This window comes from Chrysochloris asiatica, unplaced genomic scaffold, assembly GCF_000296735.1.
Source record: "Chrysochloris asiatica unplaced genomic scaffold, ChrAsi1.0 scaffold00269, whole genome shotgun sequence".
NCBI classification, from domain to species: domain Eukaryota; kingdom Metazoa; phylum Chordata; class Mammalia; order Afrosoricida; family Chrysochloridae; genus Chrysochloris; species Chrysochloris asiatica.
Genome location: NW_006408787.1, coordinates 2897472 through 2906299, shown reverse-complemented (window position 1 = coordinate 2906299; position 8828 = coordinate 2897472). Strand labels below are relative to the sequence as shown.

At 40.6% G+C, this 8828-nt stretch overlaps 2 pseudogenes; both read right to left on the bottom strand.

Moving 5' to 3' along the window:
• Positions 1-4649: 4649 nt before the first annotated feature.
• On the bottom strand, positions 4650-5446 carry LOC102813899 (annotated as a pseudogene).
• An 11-nt stretch (positions 5447-5457) lies between these two features.
• LOC102813521 lies at positions 5458-7092 on the bottom strand (annotated as a pseudogene).
• Between the last annotated feature and the right edge of the window lie 1736 nt (positions 7093-8828).

Genomic DNA, 8828 nt, shown 5'->3' with positions numbered 1-8828 from the left:
TAGATAGATAGATAGATAGATAGATAGATAGATAGATAGATAGATAGATTGATAGATAGATAGATAGGTGGATATATTGATCGATCTCTGGTAGCATAAATATTAATTTGCTTTACTTATGGCCATCTGATTTTATCATATGTAAATATTTCACAATAGCATTTGGATTTGTATTGACTAAACTGAAAACCAGAGTTTGTCCAAATTGACACTTAAAATGAACTATCACAGAAGTATTATTGTTGACAATCTTATTTCAATGTTATATTTGTGCATATAGGTAAAATTAACACAAAGTCAAATGGAAATGTCATATATACATGGCAGCTTCAAAAAGTTGATGGGAAAATGAAACAGAAATATAATGGATATTTTTGAAACCCCTCGTGTGGTGATGTCAGTTAATGTGCTGGACTGCAACTTTGTTTGAGCTGCAAGATCAGTGGTTCATCTCACCAGCTGCTCCTCAGAAATCCTATACAGGGTCTCTATAAGTGAGAACAGAGTTGATGGCACTTAACAACAAGTTATCATCAGCCTTTAAATTAGTTTTGATTTTGAAGTCTTTTGATCATCTTTGACTTGGTAAGAGAAACATTATAAATAATTGTGAAAAGTCGGAGAGTTTGCTTGCCGCATTCTTTTATACCACACCCTGTTATCCAAGATTCTGAGTCATATTCTCTGTTTAGGTGGTGGTGGTGGTCGTGTGACTTTTAGGGTTGATTCTGACCTATAGTGACCATGTATAGGGTTTCTGAGGCTGTGCATCTTTACAGAAGCAGAAAGCCTCAACTTTCTCCCCCATAACTGTTGGTAGTTTTGAGCTACTGATCTTGAGTTTAACAGCCCTAATAGTAACCACTATGCTATTATCTTAAGTATAATCCATTTACCTTAAACTTAGATTTCCTTGTAACATCCATTATTCTTAGGTTCTTTTAAATTATTTCTTGCATGATTTAAGTATCTTTACATAGTCCTATTAAATTTGAAGCTATTAACTAACCTATGAACATTACATACCCTGTTGAATGGCATACTATGATAAAACTGAAGACTATCAAAATAATATAAATTCACTTATATTGTGAAAGGAAAATACAGTCTGTAATAACTATCTTAAAATTACTGTTTTTCTTTCCCATATACCTGCCCTGATGACATATGTTAGGACTTTTTTATTCCAGATGTCTAATTCTCCATTCTTCTCCTCTCTGTAGTACTTGTGTTTTCTACTTGTTCTTTTCTCTTCAATTCAGTAGCCTTCTCTTCCAGATTCGCTAGGATATGAAGAAAGAGTCTAACAGGGATTGGAAAGGAGACATAGAAATCAAACAAAGAAATAAGCACTGTTTATTGCACAGGAGAGAGATTAACGTTATATTTCATTTCTGTATCTTAATCAGACATTATATTTATAGTTATCTTTTATAGATAAGGACAGCAAACCTCCTCATGTTATCATCAGAGTACATATGTAGGTAATTTTAGAATCTTGACACACAATATGCTCAGTGAACTTGAGTTGTATTGTATTTGCTTTACAGGAAGAAAAAAAGTACATCTAAAGTATTATAAGACTTCTAACCTTGACTTCCTCAAATAATCTTCTACCTGTTGAAAATGAAAAATAATCATGAGTTTTTATAGATAATTTTCTCCAGTATAACCTGATTAACCCTTATCTATTAATTTGTGAAGTACATTTATTTTTATTTGAGCTATATAGATTAATTGTTTTTTTGAAAAAGCAGATACGTAAGCTATGAAGTAAAAACAATTGTCTTTCTGTAACAACATAATCTTTGACAATTTTAGTTCTTGTGTTTATAGTTTTGCCCTGTTAACTCTGTGAAAATCATTCATTAACTTGCCAATAATTTAAATGTCTTCCTCAGGATATAAAAATATTTCCCATATTTAAAATTACTAGCAAATCATTTCACAGTTTAGGAAACATCAAAAGAAGATGGAAAAAATACAGAGTGGCACACACATGCAGTACTGGAGGTGCTCACTCATCTATTTGGAAGACAGAAATTAGGAAAAAAGCTATCTAGCCAGATTACTGAAAGCTCTCCGTATTTGTGACCATTCTAAAGATAATCCAAACGAATCCAGATATTATCTCACTATTTATGAACATCACACAACTAAATTTATGCTGCAGATATTTTTTTAAAGGCAGCAGCAGTACATCTATATGTTGTTGGTGTTGTTCAGTGCTATCAAGTCGGTTCCAACCCATAGCGACCCCATATAGGGTTTCCAAGGAGCATCTGGTGAGCTTGAACTGCTGACCTTGCAGTTCAAATGGCTTTGCAGTCTGTCACATTAACCCACAGTGCCATACCAGGACTCCTATATGGAACTTGAAAAAGCCAGGTTAAAAATAAGACATGAAATAAATTACAACCAAGCTGACATCAGATGGATCTGAACTAAAAGCAGATATTAGCAGAAAGATGTTTGCCTGTGTTTCATTGACTATGCAAAGATATTCAACTGTGTGGGTCATAACAAATTATGTATCATATGGTTGTTGTTGTTGTTGTTAAGTGCTTTCGGGTTGGTTCCAACTCATAATGGCTTATAGTGTTTTTGAGGAGTGGTTGGTTAGTGAAGAATGGAAATTCCAGAACACTTAATTGTTTTCATATAACCTATCCATTGAGGCAGTTGTTGAAACAGAAAAAGAGGATAGTGCATGGTTTAAAATCAGGAAATGTGTGTGTGTGTGTGTGTGGTATTCTTTTACCACACTTATTCAATCTATATGCTGAGCATGTTATCTGAGAAGGTAGGCTACATGATGGCTGAAAATCCAGGATTGAAGGAAGACTCATTAACGACCTTAGATGTGCAGATGATACAAACTTACTTTCTGAAAATAATGAGTACTTGAAACACTGATGAAGATAAATGAGTACAGGCTTCGGTATAGATTACACCTCAATGTTAAAAAATAAATAAATAAAGCAAAAATCATCTCAATTGGATGAATACACAGCATTAAGATAAACAGAAAAAAAAGATTGAAGTTGTCAAGGATTTTATTTTGCATGGATCCTCAATCAATGCCCATGGAAGCATCACTCAGGAAACAATCAATGCCCATGGAAGCATCACTCAGGAAACTGAAGGATGCATTGCATTAGGCTGCCAAAGATCCCTTTAAAGTGCTCACAGCAAAGATGTCACTTTGAAGACTAAGGTGCGCCCAAACCAAGCTGTGGTATTTTCAGTTACTTCATATGCATGCAAAAGTTGGACACGAAATAAGGAAAACAGAAGAAAAAGTAGAATCTTAAATATGGTTCTGGTGAAAATATTGGCTATAATATGGACTTCCAGGAAAAGCAACATATTTACCTTAGAAGAAGCATAGCTAGAATGCCTTTGAGAAACATGGAATGCCAAGATGGCTCTCATGCATATTGAACATGCCATCAGGAGGGAACTGTTCCTGGAGAAGGTGGGCATAGAAGGAAACCATAAATGAAAATACTGACAAAGGGACTGATGGGTTCAAATGCAGCAGCAATTGTGAGGATGAAACAGAAATGAACAGTGTTCCGTTATGTTATACAAACAATTGTTATGAATCAGAAGCAACTTGAAGGGACTTTACAACAATAGGGCAAAGCTCACTAAATAAGGGAGTTCATGCGATTCCTATTGTTTAAATATGAAAAACTTGTATTGAGAAGAATTTTAGTTATAAATTGTTTTTAAAATAAAAACTCACAAGAATACAAAACATCTCTATCCTTCCTATAATATCCGTAGTGTTGTGATTGTTGCCTTTTTTCCTAGCTTTTTTTTTTTTTTAAGTATATGATTTATTCAAATTTTTGTGAACTCCCTGAGAAGCAAATCAAGAGTCATTGTAGGCCAGTGTTGTTCAAAATAACTTTCTGTGATGATAGAAATGTTATGTCACTGAGCCGGGTCCTCATGTAGTGATTAAAGCACTAAGAGTATGACCAGGGTAAATGACAAACAACTATTTTCATGATATTAAAATTAAGTTTAATTTTGTCTAGTAGCAATGATATTGGACAGTGCAGGCCTACATCATTGGCTCTTACCTGGGGGGAAGGAAGGGGACAATTCTGGCTCCATAAAGGACATCTGTCAATATCTGAAGAGATTTTTAGTTGCTGCAATTGGAGAGGAAAATTTACTGACATCTAGTTAGTTGAGACCGGGGCTATGCCAAACATCTTCTAATACACAGGATACCCCATCTTTCAACAAAGCATTATACAACCCAAAATGTCAACAATGCCAGCATTGAGAAATGTTGATCTAGATTATCTAGCACCTGCACTTTGACAAGGGCAGACCCTCAACTACAGTCCAGGCAATGAAATTGGTCAGAGTTCCTGTTCTACTTCCAGGAGGGCAGATTGAGCTCAGAATGGGCTCAGGGAAACTCCTAAGCAGGCATTCACTAAGCCAGTGTGTGCTGAATCATTTGCCAGTGCCAGAACAGTCCTTTCTGTCAGGAAACAACTCCCTGCCCTCTCTCCATCCAAGCTCCTTCAAGGATCTTGGCAGAAGATCAGGGGGTTGGTCCAAGCAACTCCAAAGGTCAGAGCAGTGATTTATTAGTCTATCTATGTGTCTGGTCCCATGTGCTCTCAACTGCTTCCTTCATCCTTATGTTGTTGTTAGGTACCCTTGAGTCAGTACCGACTTATAGTGACCCTATGTTAAACGCAACAAAACACTGCCCAGTCCTAGGCCAACCTCGCAATTGTTGCCACCCTTGAGCCCACTAATACTGCCACTTTGCCAATCCATCTCTCTGGGGGTATTCCTAATAGGCAATGGCAATTGCTAGTCTTCCACTCACAGCTCCTGTCACTGGTGTCTGATCCAGGTGGGCCTCCAGTCTTTGCCAACTCCTGGAACTGAGGAACAAAACTGCAGAGCTACTCTCGGCAGCAAGCTCAGGACTGAACACCCAGGAGTATTTGATGACTTCCAGGCAGGTGGAGGCCAGAGCTCCCCAGTTAACGACTGACACATCTGGAGTGCCCCACAGCTCTGAGTCAGGTGGTAGGAGGGTCAAATGGAAGGGAGAGCATGGAAATAAGTGATGAAGAGGATGCATATTGGCTCCTCCACCTCCATTCCAATGTCCAGTTCAGGCAGTGTCCTACCACTCACCAGGCAGCAAATCCGTGTAACGTGTGAGGTGGGGGGACAGCCCTGGAGAAGGACAGGCAGGGTTGCAGGCAGCCTTCAGCTTACATGGTGCCAACACCTGTCAGAAGAAGCCAACAGAAACCAAAGGACAGGCCAAAAGCACAAAGACATCCACCTCAGGGAATCTGGCAAGTTTGGCAGAACTGGGCCGCCCCAGGGTCACCACATAGCTTCATATACCAGCTACCTGAGTTAAGTTCTAAATGTGTGCCAGAGCCTCACCATATTGGGTTAGGCTTACCACATCCAATGTGCCTGCCAGCTTCCTGGGGACAAAGGAAAGTGTCGTCCAAAATGCTCCAAGAGCTCAGGGTCTGAATTGAGGAAGTCTGCTGGTAAGGAGAGAGCTGGGCTGGAAACAGCAGGTCCAGGTACCAGGGGCTCAGTGAGTAGCCAAGGCCTGTAGGGTGTGGGCGCAAGCTAGCTCACTCAGCAGCACCATAGGACCTGTAGGGTCCAGGTTCAGGGCCTCAAAGGCCTTGGCGCAGACCTCCAAGGCCACAGAGTGCTAACCAAAGATGAAAGTGACAGGCAGAGGGCAGCCTGGAGGGCTCAAGCAGCCAGGGCCAAAATATACAAGAGCCTCATCTCCAGCTTGGGAGTCAGGTGGTGAGACAGGGTTGGGAAAGGTGTGAGACAGGGTTGTATTCTTTCACCATACTTATTCAACCTGTATGCTGAAAAAATAATACGAGAAGCTGGGTTCTATGAAGAAAAATGTGGCATCAGGATTGGAGGAAGACTCATTAACAGCCTGTGATATGCAGATGATACAACCTTGATTGCTGAAAGTTAAGAGGACTCGAAACATTTACTTATGAAGATTAAAGAGCACAGCCTTCGATATGGATTACATCTCAATGTCAAGAAAACAAAAATCCTGACCACTGGACCAATAAACAACATTCTTATCAATGGAGAAAAGATGGAAGTTGTCAAGGACTTCATTCTTCTTGGATCAACTATCAACACTCGCGGAAGCAGCAGTCAAGAGATCAGACGACGTATTGCACTTGGGCAAATCTGCTTCACAGGAACTTTTTAAAATATTGAAGAACAGAGATGTCAGCTTGAGGACTAAGGTGCGCCTGACCCAGGCCATTGTGTTTTCAATAGCCTCATATGGATTGGAAAGCTGGACAGTGAATATGGAAGATCGTGGAAGAATTGGTGCCTTTGAGTTGTGGTGTTGGAGGAGAATACTGAAAGTGCCATGGACTTCCAAAAGAACCAATAGATCTGTTTTGGAAGAAGTGCAGCCAGAGTGCTCCTTGGAGGCCAGGATGTCTAAGCTTCGTCTCTCATACTTTGGACATATTTTCTGGAGGAAACAATAGTTGGAGAGGGATGTCATGCTGGGTAAGGTCGAGGGTCAGAGAAAAAGAGGAAGACCCTCAACGAGATGGATCAGCCAGGTGGCATCATTGATGGAGTCAAGTGTGGCAGCGGTAGTGAGATTGGCCCAGGATCGGACATTGTTTCGTTCTGCTGTGCATGGGGTAGCTCTGAGTCGGTTCCGACTCGATGGCACCTGACAACAACAACATCTCCAGCTTGCTCAGCAGCCAGCAAGTCCGCACAGCAGCTGCAGCGAAGAGATCATCAATGAGAGGCGTTCCTACCATAGGCTGTGTCTCTCAGAATGAACATCTTGGACCCGGTGATCTCCAATCTGTAGCCGCGGCACCAACATCTCCCAGGAGATGATCAGGGGATCTAAGGCCACCTGCTGACATCCTAGGTCACGGAAAAATCCAACGACTCGCTCAAGCTCATACACTGGATCCAAGTCCACAAGAGGAGTGAGCAGCTCCACAGTGCCGCCTCCAGCTGCAACGCCGCCTCCGCAGGACTGCTGAACATACACTCCATGAGGGACAGCTTAGGGGCTAGATGTCCTGGGGACAGCTCTCAGTCAGTTTCAAGGCCTGGATGTTCAAAATAATTTTCACCTGGTCACACTCTTAACAGTGGGAGAATCAGTCTGGTTGCATACCATAGGTTATCCACCCAAACAACGTTTCTTCACTGTACCCTGTCTTTTTTAATGTTCTTTTTCTTTCTTCAAGTATTTCGGACCAACAGGCCCTTCCTCTTCTCTCTCTCATCTCAAGGTCAATAAGAGTCTATGGAACATGGTCAAGCTCAGCCCATGTCTTCATTACTGCCTTTATCCCACTTCCACTCACAGGTAGACCAATGCGGTCACCAGAGAGCTGATAAGCCTGCTTGTGCATTCCCTTTGACTTTCAATCTTGGGAGGGGGTTTGTACTGAAGTGACTTGATGGGTTGCCTTGATGGCTCAGAGGTGAACAGCTTGCTTGTTCAAATATAAGGTGGCTTATTTTTACTATTTGTTTTCCTATTTACCTGCTGGTCTTACTTTCAAGAAGTATCCTCTGTTCTTCTAGCCTCTCTGCTTGTCCTTTCAAGTGGGAATGTCCCACCTCAGAAGGTTATTTTTGGGGGTTCAGGATTCCATCTAAGGCCCTATACTCTAAAAAAGCTCTATAGGAAGCCTATTTCACTGAGCAAGTTGTAGATCTCCTTTGAAGTATTCCGATCTTCTATAAACTGAAGACAGGCTTACAGGCTTTCTGTAATCATGTCTCCCAATATTCCTTTCTATCCCACTCAAGTGTCTATTTTACATGAGTAAGCAGGGGAAACCAATATCCATAATAAAGTCTATCATCTTAATATTATTTCCCCTCCTATCCCTTATCACAGAACACTGTTGTTATAATATTAATCACATACCCTAGTTAACTCTGTCCTATTTAGCCCATGCAAACCTTCCTGCATGTTCTTCTATCTCTTTTGATCTTCCATTCCCCTCCCCTTCTTTTGTATTTCCCTCAACTTCCTCACCCAAGCTATGATGTTATTATCCCCAAACTGTGCCTTTCTGTACCCTACCTCCCACCTGTGGTAACCAACATAGATTTTTTTTCCCCCTCCCTTTTAGTATGGACAAACTAAGCAAATCATTGATTTTGCAGAATTCTATCATGCAATCTCCAGCATCATTTCTATCACCAAGTCCATATTTTCCAACTACTGGTCCTTCCTCTTTGCTCCCAAGCTTTGCATTCTAATCACCAGTAATGATCAATACATCTTGATTGCATGTTTGATCAATTTCAGATTGAAGAAGTTTTTAAAATCTTTCTATTTCATCCTCACCAGAGTTAGTGATTGGTGTAAATTTGAATAATAGTGGTATTTACTGGCCTTCTCTGTAGGCATATGGTAATTATCCTACCACAGACAATGTTGTATCTCATGACTAATCTGGATATGTTCTTTTTGAAAACGGATGCAACACCATTCCCCTTCAATTTGTCATTCCCAGCATAGTAAACCATGTGGTTGTCAGATTCAAAATGGCCAATACCGGTCCATATTCATAAAGTTTTCAGTGACTAAATAAATATTTGGAAGTAGTTTATCCTTCCTTCTTCCTAGTTTGCCTTTGTCTGGAAGCTCATCTGAAATCTGTCCACCATGGGTGACCCTGTTGTTGTTGTTGTCAGGTGCCATCGAGTCGGAACCGACTCATAGCGACTCCATGCACAGCAGAATGAAACAATGTTCGATCCTGGGC